We start from the raw sequence: 22,862 nt of genomic DNA, 5'->3' as shown, positions 1-22,862 counted from the left end.
CGGAGAGATGCTCGCACTGTACCGCGTTATCCCGGGATTCAAGAGGCTTTAGCTCCTCCGACTCGGCCGAGTCTTTACATTCTTGAATAGCTGCATAAATAATGGAATATGGACCGTTTATTTTTAGGACGTTGGACATCCGTTGGACGTTCTGCAAATTATCTTCGCAAAGAAATTTTTCATTTTAATTTTATCACATAAATAATTTAGATAGGAAAATATTAAAGAAGCTATCGATTAAAAAATTGCTTCTATAGCCCATCCTTCTATATCTGTATCTATATCTATATTCCTATTTCTCTCTCCTCTTCTATGTCTGTTTGTCTCTTATAACAAATTTTTTTTTATGTTACGTTTCGTTACATTTTTCTATTAAAAACAAAAATAGTACCACTTATAGTTTAATAGAAAATAGAAAAATGATGAGATATACTATATATAATGATAAATGATATAAATTGTAAACTTGAAATATCACTTGAAATATCGATATTTTAATAGTATGAAAATATCTCTCTAGCTGAAACAATTAAATTAATTAAATAGAATAGATTCTATCATTTGTGACGGCTAAAATTTGGGAGAAAATCGATGCGTATTCGTCTTTATCATTAACACGGACCAACGCAACCACGAAATGCCTGGCACGCTTTAACATCAATTGACTCCAAAACACACCACGCAAATTTCTTCTTGCCAATTTAATTAAATTAAATTGCTTTTATCGCGACCGCAGCGAGACGCGGTGCGGCGCGGCGCGGCGCGGCATCGCCCCGCAAAATAAATCAGAGCAGATTGACCCTTTGATGGCGTCGTTTAGTATGTAATAAAGTTCAGTGGCGGCAGGATATCAACCAACTGTTACAGAGACGCTTTGATTTAATTTTCAAGTATTTCCGCCGTTACGAATATCACACGTTGGAAAATTCTTTATATATTTCCAGATTAATCAAATTGCTTAGGACAGATGGCATATTATGTATGCGTACACATACAATATCTTTTGTATTTAGAAGCGTCATAATAAAGGGAAACAATATTACCACACCGTGCCGTGCGCATTCGGAAAACAGCACCGATAAAATTTCGATCGTCGCAACAACGATGGCAGACGTGATAAAGAGGGCGTACAGGCGGAAACAATGGCAGCGATTTGTAATCTCGTCCCTGGCGGCGGCACAAAATTATGAATTATGAATTATAAATTAGTGAACGACGCATACGAGCGATTGTGGCAAGATATAAATTACCCGATAATTATTCGAACCACGATCCAACGTTCGTTTTAGAGTTTTTCATAGTTGAGCAAATACGTCTCTATTATAATGTGCCAGGCTCCAATTAAAAATGGCTCCAATTAGAACATTACTTTCTTTTTAATTAGATAGATAGATAAACAAAGAGTAAGAGAGAGAGAGAGAGAGAGAGATTGTTAGAGGCAATTTAAAAATATTTCTAAAAAAGTAAAACGTTTTTAATAAACATATATTGTGTGTCGCGTGCATAAAATATTTAATTAAACTAATACGTCACATCCTTTATATTTTCCAGGTAAAAAAAGCTAATTTCATAATTTCACTTTAAGAAAAAGAAGGTAAAATATAAATATTAAAATGCATATATATTTGTGTTTAATTACATTAAATGGTTATTTAAAATTATATTATGTATTGCATAGAAATGCAAATATTTTTAGCTGAAACTGAAAATTTGAAACTTTTGTTACTCAGATGTTAAGATTATTAAGAAACAAAGAATTCATTAAATATTATTAAACATATATATAAAAACGCTACAATTGTAAGGATAATAAACGTTGTAATGTTCATGAAAATAAATAAATAAATAAATCATGATTTATATATAGAAAGTGATGAAAACATTACAAATATTTTCCTTTAATTATTCGAAAACATCTCGTATAGCCAGTCATATAACTGGTACGACATAATTAAAGGAGTGGCCATACCACCGGCGGTGCGCACGTGTCGAATTACACGAGCTCTCAATCCGATTATACATGATCCCGTACAAAAGAGATATCACCAACGAGAAGCGGAAACTGCTCTACTGTTGCAGCTGCTGAAATTAGAAGCTTCTGTTTCGTTGCGGCTGTTACGTTGCCTCTGGGTATACCGCGGCTCCGGTAACGATTCCGTAGTCGAATAAAGTACTTGAGTGAATCATCCCTGGGGCGTTCATGGATTAACAGGGTGCCCGTTTTAACGAATGTCGATCTCCGAGAAAGAAGTAACAAAACAATATCAATTGACAAATTTTTAAGAACTCTGTATCTTATTGAATTTTCTATTTAGAATAAAACAAATTTTCTACTATCATAATAAGCCAAGAGAAAGCAAAATTTCATATTTCTGTTTTGTATATGTGTGTGCATACATGTACAAATATATACAATATTTTACAAATATTTCTTTTATTCTTGATAAAATATTGAAAATTGATAAAATCTTATTACGAAATTACCGATTGAGAAATGGAATAAAATTGTTTTGCTAAATGACAATTCTAAACAAAGACAATTTACTTGTAAAATACATAAGCGCAGTCTCCTTGAGGCAAAAGCGGCTCTCGTTAATAAATTTTTCTTGTCTCTGTTATATATTCACAGCATTCTTTATTTTTAATAACTATTTAAGTTAAAGAGCTGAAAACAAAATTGAATAAAAAAAGAGGTGAAAAGATACACACACAATATGTAAAATAAAATTATGGAATTTTTCAATCAAGGACGCTTCACTTTGCGTAATTGTAGTTTCGTCGATATCCGATATACGAAACTACAGTCCAGATAGTTACGCCATGGTTTGCACTGTCGCTGCATCTCTACCCTTCAACTCCTACAACCCGTTCCTCTCTGCTCCAGCCGGAGTCTTCCTTTTTTTCTCACTTCCGGTGAAATTCACGACACCCGCGGGAACGGTGGTGGCGGCTACATTCAGAGAAATGGCCGCCTTTAAAGGGTGGTCGGGAGATTTAAGGGTTTGAGGTTTCGCCGGTAGGGCTGAAGTCAAGAGAAAAAGAGAGGGGTGTCCGCGGGCAGCTAGCAGACCCTAAATCTCGACAGAAATCGAGTCACATTGGCGTAGTGTGAACGAGAAGATGAAGATAACCGGAAACGCCTACGGTAAATGGATAAAGAAGAAGAAATGCCATTGCCGACGAAAATCGCCCAAATTGATAAGAAGATTTAGAGAATTGAATATAGGGTTACGCATTACAATGAAACTGAAGTAAAGCTAAAAGAACAAACATTTACCAACGAAAAAAGCATTTTTATATCGGTTGATTGGCATAATAGAAAACCTTTGGCATTTTTCGTCCACTTACTGATTTGATTTTCGAAAACAATGAGTCGTAAAGATTTGTAGATTCATAATTTTTTCATGCGTATACACACACACACACACACACACACACACACACCCACACAAACAATAAAAAACAATTCATTCTAATTTTCTTCCAGTATATTCTTTTTTAAACAGAATTTTTTTTTATCACAAACAATTCAAATAAATAATGTTAATAAATAAATTGATAAAACACAATGCTTTCTTAACGTGTCATATATAAGCGTAGTTCTCTATAAGAGATATTATCAGACATTCTGGTAGCGGTTTAATAACGCATGCACATATTTCATTTAAACGTACGCGATGCGCCTTAATAAAATGAAATTAATTTTCCACCGATTTAATGGGGCCATGCGTGACTTTTAGTACTATAAATTACTTAAGATTAATTAGTTTACATCAGTTAACCGATATTTTTGGTCACTTGAAGTTGCACAGCCGCCATATATAATATTTCAAATATAAAATTTTCATCATTCTCATATGCATCCATGCATATACGATTGCGTTTGTGTTTATTATTGTATGTACTTTACATGCTAAGCATTATATGTTTTTCATTAAGAACTATTTAAAAATACTGAACTTTGATCCAAATGATGGAACGAAATCACAGTTATTGTTAAAGTTTAGTAAAGATAATTATTGAAAAAAATTAAGATTCTAGTATATTGAACTAATATCGAATAAAAAATAGCAGTTTGCTTACATAGAAGACAATAATTATAGATTATGTAGATAAATATAAACTCCACTGATAGCTTTGAAATCAATAATGTATCAATAATCGTCCATTAATAAAATCAATTTTGAATTAATTGAAGAAGATGAGACATTGCTATTTATGAGTTTACGTAAATTGGCAATGTGTGGCCATTTGGAAATGGTTGTACTGCGTTTTCAATCATCACCATCCAACAATCATGCTCGGTATGTCGAAAATTCCTGCTTCATTACCATCCCATGGGCTTGTCCTGTTGCGTCACGCGGTGTCAATTTCGTGAAATTCCTCGCGGGTTTATGATCACGACTGATGACACTCAATTTGACGACATTGTGTGAATTTCTCGATTGAGAAACGATTAAATTTGAAATTTGTACTAAATCATAATTATAGTAACATAATTTTTAATCTAAATTAAATAAGATAGAATTAAATATTTTCAAAAATTTTAAATTAAAAGAATACAAGTATCTAAAAAGATACAAAAAATATTGAAAGAAGATTTTTAGAAATTTAATCATATAAATACATTATAGACATCGTTTTTTAAAACAAAAAATCTAAAATAGTTATATCCAGCTTTATACAATCTTAGTATATTCAACATCTTCACGAAATTTATAAATCTTTAAAAACTTTGATTATACTTGAAATTATTTTCAATGCATACGTTTCACATATATTACTTCATTTATTCCTAAGAGCACAGAAAGTATTTGATAACAAAGTCTGTTGACTATTTCAAAACGCTTTTAAACATACTTTAAACGATTTACGAGTTGTACACATAAATACGACGATAGAAGTTTCATTGAGGGGCGTAAATCTTACAATGACGATTATTCGCTTTTATAACACAACGCGCGTCACATTGCCACGTACTGCCACGCACAATGTGGTGTCATCAATTTTTCTTTTGTTCCCATGTGATTTCAAAGCTATATGCGAAAAAAATTTTGTCCTGTATAATATCATAAATTATTTTTGAGCCTTGAGATATTTATTTTTCCATAAATCACTTATGGAATTAACAGTTCAGAAACAGAGACTGAATTAAAAAAAAAACTTTTAATTCCAGAAAATTTGATTTTTGTAAAAACGCTAATAAGCTTGTTTCCTATTGAGACAAAATTATTGCATTTGAGGAACAATCATATGAATAAAGTCCAAAGCAAGAAAAAAAAGAAAATGTCCTATTTAGTAAATGAAATACAAGTAATATTTCGCAATTTTGATATCAAAATGAATATTTATTTTATGAAACATCGTTTTTTCTTCAAATATCGAAATATTTTCCTTTTCCTTCTTTTTTTTCTTTCTTCTCTTCATCTTCATCTTTTTTCCGTATATTAAAACTTCTTTCTTCGCCTTTCTTTTTTTCATTATTTTATTTTTTTTTCTTTTTATATCCAACGTTTTATATCTATCATTCTATTACATATCATTTTTACTGAAAAACAGAAAAAATGTTTTATTAAATAAATTTTTATTTATATATTAAAATTTCAAAATACTACACTTGATCCAGTAGTTATTAAAAATTTATATCATTTTTTTGTACATGTTTATATTCGCTCTCCTATTTTCAAAGTTAATAAATTGAAGTTCACGTGTATCAAAAATAACTAGTTAAAATTAAAAATTAAATTATTCAAAATTATCTAAGTAAGAGTCATAAACTTTATTATTTAACTTTTAATTTTTTCATTACCCATCTCTGCAAATGAGTTACGAGAGTTTATAATGTAATACGTTGCGAATAGGTTTGCCTAAAAGTCGTCGACAGACACGGTAGTAAACGTGCAGGTAGAGAGACTTGGCATTAGTTGAAGTACACGTACGGTTAAAGTCTTACCGCGCAAGGTCAACGTCCCGTAAGATAGACGTCACGCCGCGCGCCGTCTCGGTCTCCCCACTCCGTCGACCGCTTAGTCATTCACTTACGCGAGGCGCCCTGCGACACACCTGCGCGCTGTCTCGGCCTCCCCACTCCGCCGGCCGCTCGGTCATTCGCCTTACGCAAGGTCTCCGACGCGCACGTGCGCGCCATGTGGGCCGTCCTCCCACTCTGCTCGTAAACACGGGCCGCGACGACTCCGTCGCTCGGCATTCGTCGCCATTCACTGCTACCGCTACATTGCTGTTGTACGACGCGCGACGTATCGGTTCTGTGTTTCTCGTACGTTTCGAGTTTCGGACGATTCTCGGCGCCGCGCCGTCTCGGCTGATATAACACGTCAGCCTTTTGTTTCTCCTTGACTCGTCACATTTGCTGTTATTTGCTCGGGCGTGCTGTACTTTCCGCGTCCTTCAAGCGCATGTATGCGCCATCGAAAATTATATTCACCACTTGCGAATGTAGCAGAATACGTTTATGATAACACGCTAATTGTTCGCAGCATGATGCGTAGAAACCATCGCATTTATAAGTTCCGTTAGCACATCGCGACAAGCCGAATTTTCGTCGATTCTCGCGTATCTTTTGCATCTTATTCACGCTCGAGTATGATGTGTTGTTAGGCTGGTATTACATTTGTCGCACGACACATTTTTTAAGCACGTTGATTGATTGTAGAATAGAGAAATTTTGAAGTTTCTATAAACTTCTATCTTTTAGCTACGCTTAAAAAACTTGTATGATAAATGTAATAACGTTTTTCCGTGCAACGAGAGTGCCGAATAAAATATCGGGCGATCTGATTAGTGATATCCGTGGAGCAATTCGAGGAGGTTAATGTATTATTTTATTAATATATCTTTTTATATATTTCCTGCGTTTGTATTTTTGTAGTTGAGTAAAAATAATTAAAAGTATTTCTATATCTACGTTTTTTTGGTAAAATTTATAATATACAATATTTATACGTGAAATGAGATTATAATATTGTTCGTTTCGTCTATTAGGATTACCTAGTTTATTTCCTATTCTACAATTTACTTTCAGAGTTCCTTTATCTTAAGTCTGCTTGGGTCTCCTCCGAGTAAACCCACAACAGTCAAAACAAATAATATAATATACAAAATTAAATTGATCGACAATTTAACAATGATGTGCTATCAGCACCTTAAAAAATTGGAAATATTATTGCAAAAATTCTGTTAAACTGTAAATAATTATTACGAAAATTGTTTATTTATGAATAATTCATTTTTATTATATTTTCAGAATCAACAGGAAAGGAAATACGGCAGTAACAGCAGCAGCAACAATTGGGTGAGTGAATAAATTGAGCATATTGTTTAAATAGAGCAGTTCGCTATTATTATTGAATTATCCCTCTGTTTAAATAGAGCAGTTTTCTATTATTATTCCATTATCCCACTATTTGAAAATAAATTTGTTTACTGTCAGTAAAAGCAATGCAGTTGGTAAAAGTGAAAATTACTGGCGTTTTATTTCTTTCACCAGTAAAACCAATAGATAATCGATATGATCCCAAATGGTCTGAAACGTTAGAAAAATTATTTTCAGGTTAAAAATTGCGGACATTTCAATGTTACCACAAGCTGGTAATATTGCAGAAATCTTACAGTTTCCATGCAATCTTACAGTGTTTTAATGTTAGGTTTATGCAATATATATAATTATGTATAAGCTCATAATGCGCATCACTTTCTTATACTAATCCATATTTTAATAATATTAATCATTAATATAATCGTTAATAAAATTTATTATAAAAAGTGAAGGCTGGCATCATAACTTACAACCCAGCACTGAAAGCGTAAAGAAACATTGCATAAACCTTACATTGAAACATTATAATATTATATGGAAGTCACAAAAGATTTCTGTAGTGTTACTATAAGCTTGCGGTAACGTTGAAATGTTCGCAATTTTACGCAACCTGAAAATGTTTATGACGTTTCAAACTATTTGAGATTTTCTACTGATTTTATTGATGGAAGAAACGAAATGCAACGCCAGTAATTTTCACTTCTGCCAACTGCATTATTTTTATTAGTATTGTAGTAAGCAAATCTATTTTCGAACAGATTATAAATCAACTGCTAGGCTTCTTTTAATCGATCGATATTTACCATGTTGACATATTTTTAATTATCTCTTTGACACCATTACTCTGTAAACAGCAGCAGGTTGCTGTAATTACAATTAACGAGCAAACATCGCGCGGTAAAAGATTTTTTAAATCAAACGAAAGCAGATTGTATATCTATGCAAATATTTTTTTTAATAGCGTCACATAATCATTGTTGACTATGTCACATTCTAACTAGAACATCAAAAAGAATTAAAGCAAAGAAATTATTTTTTAACTTTTTAATTTCCTAAAAAGTACACATTAATGTGATATTGCAATAAATAATTCTAAACCAATTGTTTAAACAAAAAATAAGAGTTTTAATATTTATAAAAACTCGAATAAAATATGATTATAAGTAATTATATTCCCCTATTTTTTAAATCATCGTATTGAATTATAGATAGATATGGTATATAATATCAAAAAGTGTCAAAGTTTAAAAATATTATAAATGAAAAGTAAATAAACTGATGATTTACAATTATAGTAACTTCTTATATATTCATCTGAAATATGATCTGATGTTAAAATATAATATGATGCTTAAAAGAGAGCACACCCAAAAAGAGAGAAAATCAAAAGAACAAAGATGTCTGTCTTGAAATGCATGCTTAATACAACCAGATCCCGATTGTCTGCGCGAATCAACAAGAATATGTTCTCTTTTTTTCCATTTTTCGCCACAATCGTTCGTCTCTACAGCATTACATAGCAGCGGCAGAGCTTTTGATTAAAAGGATGGCAGGAAAAAATTTTAATTAGAGACTCGAATACGTATCTCTCCGTCGTACCAAAAAGGCAGAACGAGGAGATGAGAACGGGAAGCTGAGAGATGACACGTAGAGTTTAAAAGAGTTACGGTAAAAAAAGAGAAGAGGGTGGAGGGGGGAGGAAGAAAAAAAAGGCTGCGCGAGTAACGCCCATCGTGGATCATTTAAGAGCATGTAATCTACACGCTCAATACCTTCTCAACCCTTATCGGCTAAATACCATGCAAACATACTCCAATCTGGTCAGGAAAATCAGTTCCTATCGCTATCCCATCTTCGTCCTTCTATGTTGCTAGAACGCGTTCGAATTAACTTCTTACTAATGTGTTGAAAAATATAAATTATATAATTACATATAAGAAGTGTACAATTCTTGACAATTTTAACGTTTTAAACTTTATCAAAAAAATCAAAGATTTAACGAACAAAGATCTTACAATTTTTAAGACTTAACTCGATACCCACCTTCTCCCCTCCCCCCCTCAACCAATAAGCCGTAGCTAAATCACTTCTGATAATTGTAATTTTTTTTATTATGTGCACTTTAGTGATGAAAAAAACTTAATATGCGTACGCGCACGTATGTGCAGTCGCAAGATTTTTTTCTTTGGAGAAAAGTAAATCGTATAACATTTTTCTCATCGAAAATCTCAATTGCTATAATGATACAACTACCTCTACTAGATCATCATCATTTAATAGCCAGTAATTTATTAGACTTTTTATATTTATTAGACTTAAAATACATTACTGTTGGCTTTATTGTTTTTAAACCCTTGCGTCTGCATTAATTATTTATCATGCAACTCAACCGAGTGGTCAAAATCTTTTCCGATAACCACATGTTTCATCAAGCAGATCAGCGAACCAGCTTATTCAGAGGAACAAGAGCCGTGAGAGTTAGCTGGAAGCTGTTGTACATTCAAATGCATGATATCGCGTGTGAAACAGCAGTTAGGGGGGTCAGATCTGCATAACTCTACTACGAACACTCCCTGAGGGTACCTTAGCTTCAGCCGTACGCGCTCTCCTATCGAAATTCACCCCCTATACGTTGTGTATGCACCCTCCCCCCTCTCCTTGCCAACTTACCCCCTTGTTCTTGCCCGTCGACGTAACCGCCACTTTACATACGTGTACAATGTGCCGCTACAAGCAACCACCGCCCATTCTCCGTCTCTGACTGTGCAATCACACAATGATAAAAGTGATTCCACGCCGCGACTTCCGATTTGCGATTTGTCTGCGCCGTCTGCAACGCTCTTGTAAATCAATGAGTGCCTCTATTTCAAGCGCTCGGTATCTTGGCACAGAAGAAGTGGTGGAAGAGGGCAGTTTGGCAGACACGACATGTGCTTTCGTGCAAAACACGTCACGCTGATAATGTATGTCTACATTTTACAACAATTTAAAGTATATTACGAACATTTTGCATTTAACTTGCTAAATAATACGATGTAAAAAGATTACAAGTGCACAATGCATGATGAATATTTATATAAGTACATATGTATATTACGTTCTACTACATATTGAGACAAATTCTAAAGGAGATTTAATAATATAATATATATAATTCATTATATAAAGCATTTCTATTGGAAATATCAAAATGTTTTGTTTCAATCAATTTTAAATGGATGTTACTTTAACCAAAGTTTTAGATAACAGTTTGCCATCAGGATAATTAATAATACCAGAAAGTTATGAAAATGTACATGGATTTTGATACAATTTCTACAGATAGAGAGAGAAACAAAGATTGTTATAAATTCGAGCTATTTAATTTGCGATATTTATAATTTTAACAAGTATATAAACAAGTTTATATTTTGTAATAAAATTTATTCTTTTTCAATACAAAACGTGTTTAATCGGACTTTGTCTATTCGAGTTAAGAAAAGATGTTTTTCAAAAGCAAAAAGCATAGTGTACTCAGGGTACACTGTCCCTATTTCTACAGCTTGATAGTTAAACAGTTAAATGGACACGTATTGATGTCAACGATAAAACATTGTGTATTATGCAATCTGTATTTTTTTTTTTTTTTTATGGAGCGAGTTAATGCTATATTGACAAATTTTTCTTATTATACAAATTAATTTTTTTTTGTAAATAATTGTATTTGGAAAGACATCTTCTCAGCGTAATATTTTTTCCATTAAAAGTTTTAAAGTCGAAAAGGAGATACAAACGTTAGCATTAATGCTGAAATATTTCATGATATTTTGCATTTTTCTTTTCAAAAATGCGTTAATCTTAATTTAGTATATCAATAGATTAATTTAATAACATTTTCAAATTTTAACCATTTAGATTATAAGAGAGAAATAATGTTTTGGTAAAAAGAATAATTTACATACTTTATTTAAAATAAAATGTTTTTGTCACTATGCATTTGACAACCAAATGTTAAAGGTGATGCAAAGGTATAAGCATCGGAGCTGAAACATTTCGGCGTCATGTGAGTAGAATTAGTTAACGGCATGTAGAGCAAAGGAAGTCGTCATCTCGCACCTCCACGGCCCGAAAATTCCCGATCTGTAACGTAATTATCGTCGCCGCGTTCACTAGCAACTACGTATACTATAACTCCAACGCGCCTGTTAAAGTTATCTTAATTAGTTTGCTCAGCGTTTACAGTTGAATTTCAACATTTACCTAGTCATGTAAAAACCTTCTGCACTACTAATTCTGAAATAAAAATTAACTTCAATTAAGAATGAAATCAACATTATGTCATAAATCTCATAGTTAATTCAATAGTTAGATGTTATTGAAAAACACAATAAAGTACTCGTAAAAATTACATAAATTGTATACGTTTTACGTACTTATAAAAGCTTATAATTACGTAACTACCTCTCTCTCTCTCTCTCTAGGAGATAAAATATATGATAAATAATATCCGCCTTCCTCCTTCATTATTTTTACATGAGCCATATATTTTAATTCATATGTAGTATAAATCCTGTCACTCTTGTTGTGCTAAAATTCACCAATTTACGTTTTTGGGTTTAATTACATTAGTCATAATCCTTCCATATCGCGTTTTAGTTGCTCAAAAATTTTGCAGTCTGTGCGCTTTGATTATAAAAGAGATTTGATTGAATCAACGGAATAATTTCTTTGATGAAGCCGAGACAAATTTCAAAGAAACACCTCGTCACATAAATTCAATAAAGTAACTTCATCGGGAAACTAAATGGTAATTCAACCGGCAACCGGCTGCTCATTTATGATTTTAATAAAACTGCCGTCGTACAATGAAAGTATTAAAGAGTTTTTCTCCAAATCAAGTTAAAAAACTTAGATATTTTTATATACGCAAATTAATGTCCAAGATAAAATATAATAGTCAAAATAATAATCAGAATAAGCATACTCTTTTAGTTACGAATAACTGTTTTTTGAGTTAGATTTGATAAAGCATTTTGGTATGGTATGTCACTTCAATGTTTTAATATTAGCATTTCCATATTTTATTTCTGACATTTTAATTAATTTTTTTATAGTCAGCCTGTGTACTTGTAAAAAGAATACACGTGTACGTAATTGAACATATCAATCCAATATTCAAATTTTACGTACGTCTCTATATGTGTATATATATATATATATATATATATATATATATCTGCTGTACGTCACTTACACCACTTGTAGGCGTGTTTAACAATGCGCTTAGTACTATGCAGCAGAATATGTCATTGTATTTATTGTTGTTACATGTCACTTGTCGCTTTTATGATAAAAGTCCTCGTAAAAATATATGTTTGTTTTACCATAAAAAGTACATTTGAGTATTTGAAGTGTTATAATGAAAATAGGAATTTAATCCGTAGTAATTTTGCATGTAGAAATTTTTGCACGAAATAATTTTGAATTACACATATTGACGAATAAAAATTCTTTTTCCTCTTCATTATTTACGCTTGTTTTCAGATACATATTTAATAAAGTTTGATAATGAAAAATAAATATATGAAGAAACTAACTTAACTAACAAGAGAAATCAGGTTGTCCATTACCTAGAAAAACCTGGAAAGTCAGGGATTTGAGACTGCGCCCTTTGGAATCAAGGATTTTCTTGGAAATCTTTCAAGTTTTAATTCTAAATTTAAATTTTATATATTTCTGATAAAATTATTTCTTACATTTTTTTATATCTAATGATGAAAACGCGGCAGCAAACGTGTCGACGGATACAACGACATATTCTGCTCCATAAAATGGCTGGAAAATTGTGCAGTAACTTAAAGAGCAATTGACATCACATAAAAAAATTTGTAGATGTACAATGAGACAAAATTCAAGTGTGTGAGGGTTATAAAATAATTCTAAAATATATTAAAGATTGTTTATTATATCCATTATCCTTTCTTAATAATAATAGTTTTTATTTGATTTTCTGTATAGTATATATTTCTGTTACGTTCAATGTTTAAATAACATTTTATTATGATCCTTTAATAAATGTATTGTCCAGACTAACTTTATAATTAATAATTCAATATTAATTCTTTAGTTTCTAATTCCTAGTTCCTTAATATATCTATATATTATTCAATTAACATAATAATATCTAACCAATCTCAATGGTGTGTCATAGATATTCCTTGGTGTGCCAATCGACGAGAGGACACTGCCACCGTCCATCGCCGACTTATAATATATTAAAATAAACGAACCGCAGCCGGTTCGTCGCGTCGCGCGTTTTTTTCCGGGAGTGCCGTTTAAGTATTGGACTAATGAACTTTTCATAACTCCCATTCGATAGAATCCTAATTCGAGGGCCGGGAATCGCACCCCCGCTGCTTGGCAGTGGACATCTCCTCACTGAGGCGTTGCCGCGACGTCTCATGCCGAGTGCCCTAAGGCTTTCTTAGATCCTTGATACCCTTCTTGGATTCTTTGGATCTGGGGTTTGAGCTAGGTGAATCACGTTTCATCTGACTATGCACGAGGTAATGCCGGGTCGCATGTACGACATGTTTCCTCCGTGTGCATGTTGCGCGGCTGTCTGGTTGCGTGAGGCTAACACGCTCTGTCTCTGGCGATCGGTTCGGTCCTAAGCGGTAAGAGTTCGGATCGGTTGCCTTGGATTCGCGCGTTTCTCTTGCTCTCGTCCACCATCCTAAGACTTTCTTAGATCCTTGATACTCTTTTTGGATTCTTTGGATCTGAGGTTCGAGTCAGTGAATCACGTTTAATCTGACTATCAGTCAGAACTTAGCCTTGGCCGTCCAACGTGTTGAGAGGTTGGCTCTCATTTCCTGATTCGTCTATTAGAATGTTAGACGTCGGCAATGAGTACCTTCTTCTTCGTCACGTCTAAATGTCGTTGACATCGCTCGTCGTATAGACATCTCGGAGATTAGCTATATCACGAGTGGTGTCACCTGGCCGCCGCTGGCTTGGCGTATGACTGAGTCAATTTTAGACGTGATTTTTGCGAGACAAGAGACGTCGGATTCAATGCCATTGATTTCGTTTTTCTCCGCGTGGGGCTTACCCTTGTCCGGGGCGGGTACGCGTGCGTTCTGCTCGTCGACTCGGGGTGCTGAATCCACGGGAATCCCTCTGAATGGGAACTCATATCATGGGTTTTATAAACCCGAAGTGCCGCAGTATCGCGCGAAAAATTTTATAAATGGTTAGTCCACGCGCGCAAATTTAGTGTATTATTCGCGAGTGTTCCGCGTGTGCAACGAAAGGAAGAGGACAACCTAAAAGACACTGAGAGGAAGAGGAGGCCTAGGAGAGGCATCAGGCCCCAGCGGAGCAACTTTGAGGTAAACATTTATATATATATATATATATATATATATATATATATATATATATATATATATGATTAAATTATTAAATATCTAATTAAAATTTAAATTTTAAGAATCCGATGTGCCTGTTAACTTTTGAAATATTGATTATTTTGAGCGCAATTTTAATTTATAAATTTTATGTTTGTGTGTTACAGTAATCACCGTAGCTTTGTGAATGAGTAACTCCGCTCGTTACGTATAAGATCGGTGAGTCAGTAATTAATTTTTTTATTATATTTTAATGTTCTTTTCAAATATCCGGTGCAGGATCGAAGGAAAACGGTACAACGGAAATAGTTTTGATAAGTAAATAGTGTCAATTTTGCATTTATTTACCATTTTTATTTATAATAAATGTCAAAATTAAGAAAATCATTAAATCTGATTTTTAAGTGTCCAGCATTAAATACATTAATAATTAAACTTTATATACATGTATAAAATCTCTCCTTACATAAATGAAAAAGAAAAACTTTACTCAATCAATATGGATATGAAATTTGATTTACAAAAATTCCACAAAGTAATTTTAAATAAAACAAAATTGAAAATGTAGAATTTCATGGTAGCAATTTAATATGATGAAAGAAGAAATTTCTTCTTCTTAAGAACTTAAAATTCAGTTGATCGAATTTTTCAATTCTTTTCCTTTTCGTATGATGTAAATATTTCCAATTTTCTTCATATCCTTTTACGTATATAATTGATTACATAATTCTTTATACTCGATATAAATAGGAATTTTGATCAGATAGTTTCAGATATTGATTGAATTTTACGAAACCAAAAATCTTGCCACTTTATGGCTGTCTTCTTTAGTACACATGCGCAAGTGCGCAAAAGCGTTGTATGTGTGTGTCTTGTATGCATGTCTATCGTTGATATCGCTTACGTAATACAAGTTGCTCGATATTTTACTGGTTCGAAGGAATTCTGGATGCATAAAATGAACGTTAGCATCGCATGCTGCAGAGCGTCGAGTATATTTTGCATACTCCCTCTTTTCTTGTATCCTTACGATCCCTACAATCTAACTTGTATGCTATATGATATTCTTCAATTATACATGTATATATAAAACCGAAAGAAATCATCGTTTTTTTACAGATGGGAATTAATCTTTAAAATAACTAATATTTCGTGTATTCAAATATTACATTTTTACTTATCGAGATAAAAAAATCAAGAAATATACAAAAATAAATCCACAAAAAAAGTCGTGACATTCATATTTGAATATATAAAAAAAGATTTTATTAAGAAAATTCCAGAAAATATTTGCACAACTACAATTATAATGTCGCAACAAAAAGAAAAACAAAGATACATCATATCTGTACAAAAGCCAAAGTGTAACATAATTGAAAGAAACATTGGTGATTTTCTTCCTTCTTCGTACCTCTGAGAAAGAATAATTTGAACAACATATATATTTAATGCTGTGAGGGGCACTTTATCAGAAGATCGGAAAACGAATTTTTTCGTTGAGCTAACGAATTTCAGCTTGGTTTACATCCGTTACAGTCACATCCTCAACAGATACGAAGATATTTTACGCGATATTATGTTAAGTTTAAAGGCGCCCGGAAAATGTAAGAGTTTTCCAAAGTGCACTCCGAGAAAAGAGTCGGGGTGGAAGAGGGAGCAGCTGACCCGAAAGAGAAGCGAACATCGATAAAACTCTTTTACATTACATTACGCCCGACCAGCGCGCATCGCCTCGATCTCATAACATTAATGCGTGTTGCATATCGCGTTCACCGTCATTCTGCGCGTCTTCGTATTTTCCGATATGCGCGCAGCAAAATCTCCCAAATATCGGGAAAAACATTTCGCGCTCGCAAATAGTAGTGCATATATGCGGCAGAATCTATACGCGAGTCTTGGGTTTTTTTTTCACACAAATAAATCGCTTTCTTCGGATTTACAAACAAAAAAAGAAACCAAGTTAATCCCGTTTCATAAATGTAAAGAGAAAGGAAACTTAATTTTATATAATAAGAAATAGTGATGCCTGTGTTTAAGCAAAGTTTTATTCATTAAAATTATTTTCTTGAAACATTTTCAATGTTTTATTATATTTTGTAATAAACATTTTTTAATCAATATTTTTGTATAAATCTTTTCCAAAGATGGATTAAATGATTCAGATAACTTTGCATAGACTATAACAAAAAGAAAAAGAAAAAAAAGTAAGTCAACAAGCCTGTTCGTACTAGTTGATGCGAATCCATCTTTCTCGATCGTCGTTTCCTCGATATGGCTTATCTTAAAACGAGCTACGTTGGAGACGATTCCAAAGGTTGCGCCCCAAGGGAGTGTGTGGTGGAAAATGGGATAGACGGCGTGCGGGTGGCTTTAGGAAAATTACATCTTGGTTGTACTCTCAATCTGACGCGAAAAATAATTCTCTCTCTATTTCGATTATGTCGCGCGAGCTGTTGAAGGAGATCGGTTAGAATTAATAATGAGTATATTATTTCGTCAACAAAAAACTAATTATTAGCAGAAAAAAATGTAGAGTTTTGTGTGTGCTCGATTACATATCCGTAATTAAAAATTAAAACAACTATAACACGGAAATATAAAACTTGTACAAAGTTAAATCAAGGTAGATAATGGAAAGTTGAAAAAATGTCCAACGACCAGTAGCGTTCAGTACGATTCACATCAAGGGACATAATTTCCGACCAATGGTTCGTATATCTGCGCGACAACTCTTATTCTCAGCTCGTTAGCGTCGCTTCGAGTTCGAGCCGGTCGAAAAATAGACGAGTTGGTTTGATCGACGTTTAATCGGTCGGAATTGCCGGTCGAGTATCCTGGACTGCACGCATCACTCCCGTTAGAGAAGAGAAACTGAAGGGGAAAAAAGGGGATAGAATGGTTGGGGAAGAGGGATGGGGACAGGATAGGAAAGCGACGAGCGTCGTTACGGCACGTACGAGAGCTTGCCGTAATGAAACAACGACGAGTCGGGCGACAGGATTGGCGGAAATCCAGCGGTTCTCCTCGAACTTCCTGACGTCGCGGCTCTTAAATCCGATTAAAAAATGTCCAGGCTTTCGCGGATCTCTGACAAAAATTCCTTGGTCGCGTTGATCTCAGGCACGCGACGTTATATTTTTTGCTTTCTTGCTCTCTCTCTCTCTCTCTCTCTCTCTCTCTCTCTTCCAACCAAATTCTTTTAGTCGTTCTCGTACTTTCATCTTTTAATAAAAGGAGACATTTATTTCAATATAAATGCAACTAGGATATTCGTACATAGTTTATATATTTATATTTAGACATATATAGTTTTCATTATTACAAATATTTATATATGTACAAAACTGTTTATGCAATTAGTTAAATATGATTAGGCAAACGGATCCAAACAAAATTCTCCTTATATTAATGTCAATTAGATAAGCCGCTTAGTTTTATTTTTACAGCATTCTTTTCATTTTTATTCGAAACACATAGAAACTTAGATACTCTAACTCAGAGTACCTGTACTAAAAAAAATATAGTACAGCTTTTAGACACCCTTACTTATAATTATTCATCGTCGTATGCACGCGCAACTCATTTGCCTCGAGATGCGTCATCATACCATTTCGCATAAAATATAAAAGATTATGAGAAAAAGTAAGAGAGAGAGAGAGAGAGCTCATCGGCACTGAATATATTCTATAGCTGATAAACGAAGCACTCAGGATATTACGGCGATACGGGTATAGTTCGTTTCCGGGAACCGGCGCCACCTTCAGAGTTCGATGACTCTGCATACCACCCACCTGGGTGGTTGACTGCAAGGAAGGAGGGAGTTAACGCGACGACATTAGGGTGACGCGGACGAGCGAAAGTGGTTGTATTAGAGAGGATTGCCAGCAGAACCGACGCAAGGTAATTTATTCCTGGCGTATTGAACGATGAAACGCAGAAGCAATAATTCAAAGTGGCAAACCTGGCAGGCAAATCAACTGGTTAGGCAACATAGCTGGCTGGTGAAGGAAACATTATAGACGCATAATTTTATTAAAAAATTGATAATTACAGCCAAATTGAATTTCCGAATTAATTGAATTTATATAAAAATTCTTTGTCACACAATCCAAAAAAATAACTAATAAGAAAAGAAATAGAAATTTAAACAGTTTAAAACACACATAGTTTTTTGCAGAATACTTATTGAAAATCACATATCGGAAAGAGAATGCACAATAATCTATTACCGTATCAACAACTAGAACAACCGTATACTTATTATGACTAAACTAATTGAACCTTTCAAAAGAAGGGAAAAAATCTCAGAAAGCTAACGAGAAAAAAGTATTTCCAGTAAAACATGAAATTTTTACGAAAGTACCGTCATTTCTCTTCTTGCGTAGCGTTGTATCTACAAAAACTGCTGTAACTTTTGTATGCGTGGCGAAATCTCGGACGGAATTTCACAAGTTCCAACGTAAAGAATTCTTACGTTTATATAAAATGAGAAATCCCCGCCACAACCTCTCGTCATTTTTCATGCTCGAAACATTCGCGAAGCGAAGGAGCCGTACGTGCGTATCTCGCACATGCCCATGCATATTCATATTTTGCGCCTTGCGCAAGCGCTTTCGGCTAAATAAATGTCGCAATGAAAAATTGAGTACATAAAGAGTACAGTTTCAAAATTTTAAATTTTCATAAGAATTACATAATTTCTTGTTTATTTATGATAGTCTTAGTCACGAAAAATTTTAATTTAATCAAATTTTTATTGTTTTAAACAAGAGAGAATCTTATGAGTATACTCGATAGAATGGGAAAAGAACACTTGTACTCTAGCATCCTAAAATGGAATTTAAAAATAGAATGTAACTATAAATTAAAACAAAATATAAGAATGAAAACGTAATACAATTCTATATCGCGCCCATCTATGTATATTTTACCACAATGAATAGCTTTGTGCGAACAATTTCAACAAAATAAGTAACAGGACAAAATAAATGATCTATTGCCGACGCCTCTTGTTATAATATTTACTGTAATATTTGCTGATAAAATGGATAGAACTTTTTTTGCCAATCAACTACAGTTGCAATTCAAATAGTACTTTATGCAAATATTTAGTACTGACAAAATTATTTGCTTATTTTTAGCGTTACGATAATAATTTGCGATGTAATATAATTTTGAAATCGTATTTTACGAATCATCTATATATTCCCTACTTTTTATCTTGACTTTTATTTTTTTTTTTAGCATTAAGCTTTGAGATGATAAATAATTTTTGAAACATATCTTTCAACAATAACTATATATATATATATATATATATATATATATTTTTAAAGAAACATTAAATTACTTACAAATATTTATGTGTTTTTTGAAATTAATATTATTAGTGTATCTCTTAATCTCTTTTTATTTAGATGCCGTAATATGTTTCTAAATTGCTCAATCTTAGCTTATTATTCTGTACAAGCGAGTATAGCAGAAACATTACCATTATATACTGAGAGAGAAATACGACATAATAATAATCCTAATTCGTTCAAGCAAGCTCTTATTCGAGGACATACCAGATGGTAGGAAAACCACACGAGTGATTTAGTAAGCAAGATACAGGAGTATACTTGGGGATCGTGATATTCCTTCTATCATCTACGTACTTTTCTTTCAAACTAGCGCGAAACATCAAGGGATAATTAACAAAGGAAATTTCATTCAGTCATGATTAAAAGATAGAAAGTATTTGAGGTTAAAAAAGATAAAACACATCGACTTGGGCCACGTTTGTTTTTAGAATTATATCTATTGTACTTTCGCACAAAAACCCAGTCCTTTCTCCTTCCCATTTCCGTCCTAACAGATCTTTTTGCTTGTTCATAGGATTAAAGAAGAAGAGAGGAAAAGAGGAAATTCTTTCTTTTTACTGATATTTTAGATTAAAATAAACAAGTAATATTTATAAATCCTTAATATTTATAATATAGTCTTTTAAATATAATATTGTAATAATAATAATAATACAATAATATTGGTAATTGAGGTGATAATCTATCTTTTTTATTCAAACTGATTTCAATTCTTATTCTTCGCATTTCCATTTATTAAATTATTCATCATACGTTATATTTTCATTAAATATAACTCTCTCAAATTTTAATGCTCTCGAAGTAAAATTTACTAGAAAAATTTGTTTGTTTGACTTTATATGACTTTTGCAACTTTTACGTCCAGTTAATTTCTAAAGCTTTATTAATTTCAAATGTGTATTTTTTTATGCAATTGCTTCAATTTTTAATTTGTTTTGAATAATCACACATAAAATCCAGAACTGATTACAAAAAGATTGAATCATAAGTTACTCTCATAAAGATATAAATGTCATAATATATAAGATTAATATTTAACTAATTAAATTAGATTAAATTTCTATATTTTTATTTGATTATCACTCTCGAAATATCGCGCGTACAGATGTACATTCTTATTCATATGTCTGTTTAATCAAAAGACATCGCAGCTCTTTTCCTATGCAACGTTCAATCAATATTCTGCAAATTCCTTCATCAATATACTTTCTAGCGAAAAGTCTGTAGAGTTAACCTTCAAACTAGCAGTGGATTTAAGCTGACGTAAGGAGCGAGGTGAATGGAAATATTCTCGACAGAATCTTACGAATCTCATTAAAAGTTAAGTCAAACCGCAGTAAGAGAAGAGACCTTATCACGCGAAAGGCCGCCATTTTGGATCTCGCTCGTCTATGAAACAGCATCACGTGACCTGGAACGCAATAACAGGCGCGTTTGTTCGACCGTTCTGATTGTTCACAGCCGATCATCACGAACGCGCGGATAATCCTTTCTGCACGAAGGACCTTTTCGAGAGTTCGTAGGTTTTACCGTAAAATCGATTCGAACCGCCTGTACTCACGGGCGCACGCACATAGACTTCCACTCTAATGAATTAATCGCGCGCTAATAACCAGCAGTGAGCCACTTCCGCGGGCAACATTGTTAATTTCCATACGATTATAACATAGCCCAGCCTTTGTACCGGTACATAATTAGTCCATGTTACGTTACCCCTTTGAGAACTGACCTCGCTTCTCAAATTGAAATCGTACGCCGATTGTAGGATAATATGACGATGCACGAATTTACGATGTGAACATCAAAAAATTTATTTTACCTCATTTTAGCTTTTTCTCTAATAACACTCTAACAACACTCTAATCGAGCAAGGTTTCGAAACAATACGCGATACACACGTGTGTACTTGACGTACTGTCATGTTTGAGGATGGAAGTATGGACTAAGAGAATGGAGTTCCCCTAACTTTAATTATTTTTTTAGCTTCTAATATAATATAATGTCACTTTTTTCATTTTAATAAGACAGTCACGAAGAATAGCTACACGGCGGCGATTAAAAAATTAGATCAAGAATTTTTTAATTGAATCCGACTTGGAAGAGATACGTTCAAATATAGTACGATATCTCGAGTGACCCTGAATCTCGTCTGTTTCGCTAGCCGCGCGCCAATTAAATTCGCTTTATTCCGTCGACGACAAGTTTTATTAAAGCCGCCGATAATTACCGCGAAGTAGGTCGCGACTCCATTGAACGAATAAAGCGGATAAAAAGAGTATCGACCGATCCGAGAAACATCCAACTACCGGGTGTTCGTTATCAAGTGAGCGCGGTAGCGATTAACTTCTTAATTGGTGAAGTTTTTTAATTTCTTTCACATTTTCTCTCTCTCTCTCTCTCTCTCTCTTCTTTTTCTTAATCTTTTTCTTCTCGTCTCTTTTTCTTCTTCGCACCGATTAATCTAAATGCCAAACAAATCTCTTGTCAATGTTACGTGAGACGAAACGAAGATACTACTTTTCTTCGTTAAATCGTGCGACTCGTAAGAATTACGGGCAGAGCCTTTGTAAAAAGAAGATGCGAGTGCCACTATATTTACATGTAATAATAGCACTAAAGATGATATGTTTGAAAAAATATTTTACACATCTTTGCCTTCTTTTAAAAAAAAAAAGAAAAAGAAAAATAAATAATCTTGTAATGACGCACGGGTCGATAAAGAATTTGCTATCCTACTTCTTTTTTCATTGATAATGTAATTTATTTTCTTTC

At 33.3% G+C, this 22,862-nt stretch overlaps 1 protein-coding gene across 4 annotated transcripts in view; it reads right to left on the bottom strand.

Moving 5' to 3' along the window:
• The window catches only part of LOC105199583 (beta-1-syntrophin), a 209,892-nt gene that overhangs the window by 102,453 nt on the left and 84,577 nt on the right, over window positions 1-22,862 (bottom strand). The gene's annotated exons all lie outside the window — the stretch shown is intronic.

Source organism: Solenopsis invicta, chromosome 13 (genome assembly GCF_016802725.1).
Source record: "Solenopsis invicta isolate M01_SB chromosome 13, UNIL_Sinv_3.0, whole genome shotgun sequence".
Classification (NCBI taxonomy): domain Eukaryota; kingdom Metazoa; phylum Arthropoda; class Insecta; order Hymenoptera; family Formicidae; genus Solenopsis; species Solenopsis invicta.
This window is presented reverse-complemented; position numbering and strand designations above follow the sequence as displayed.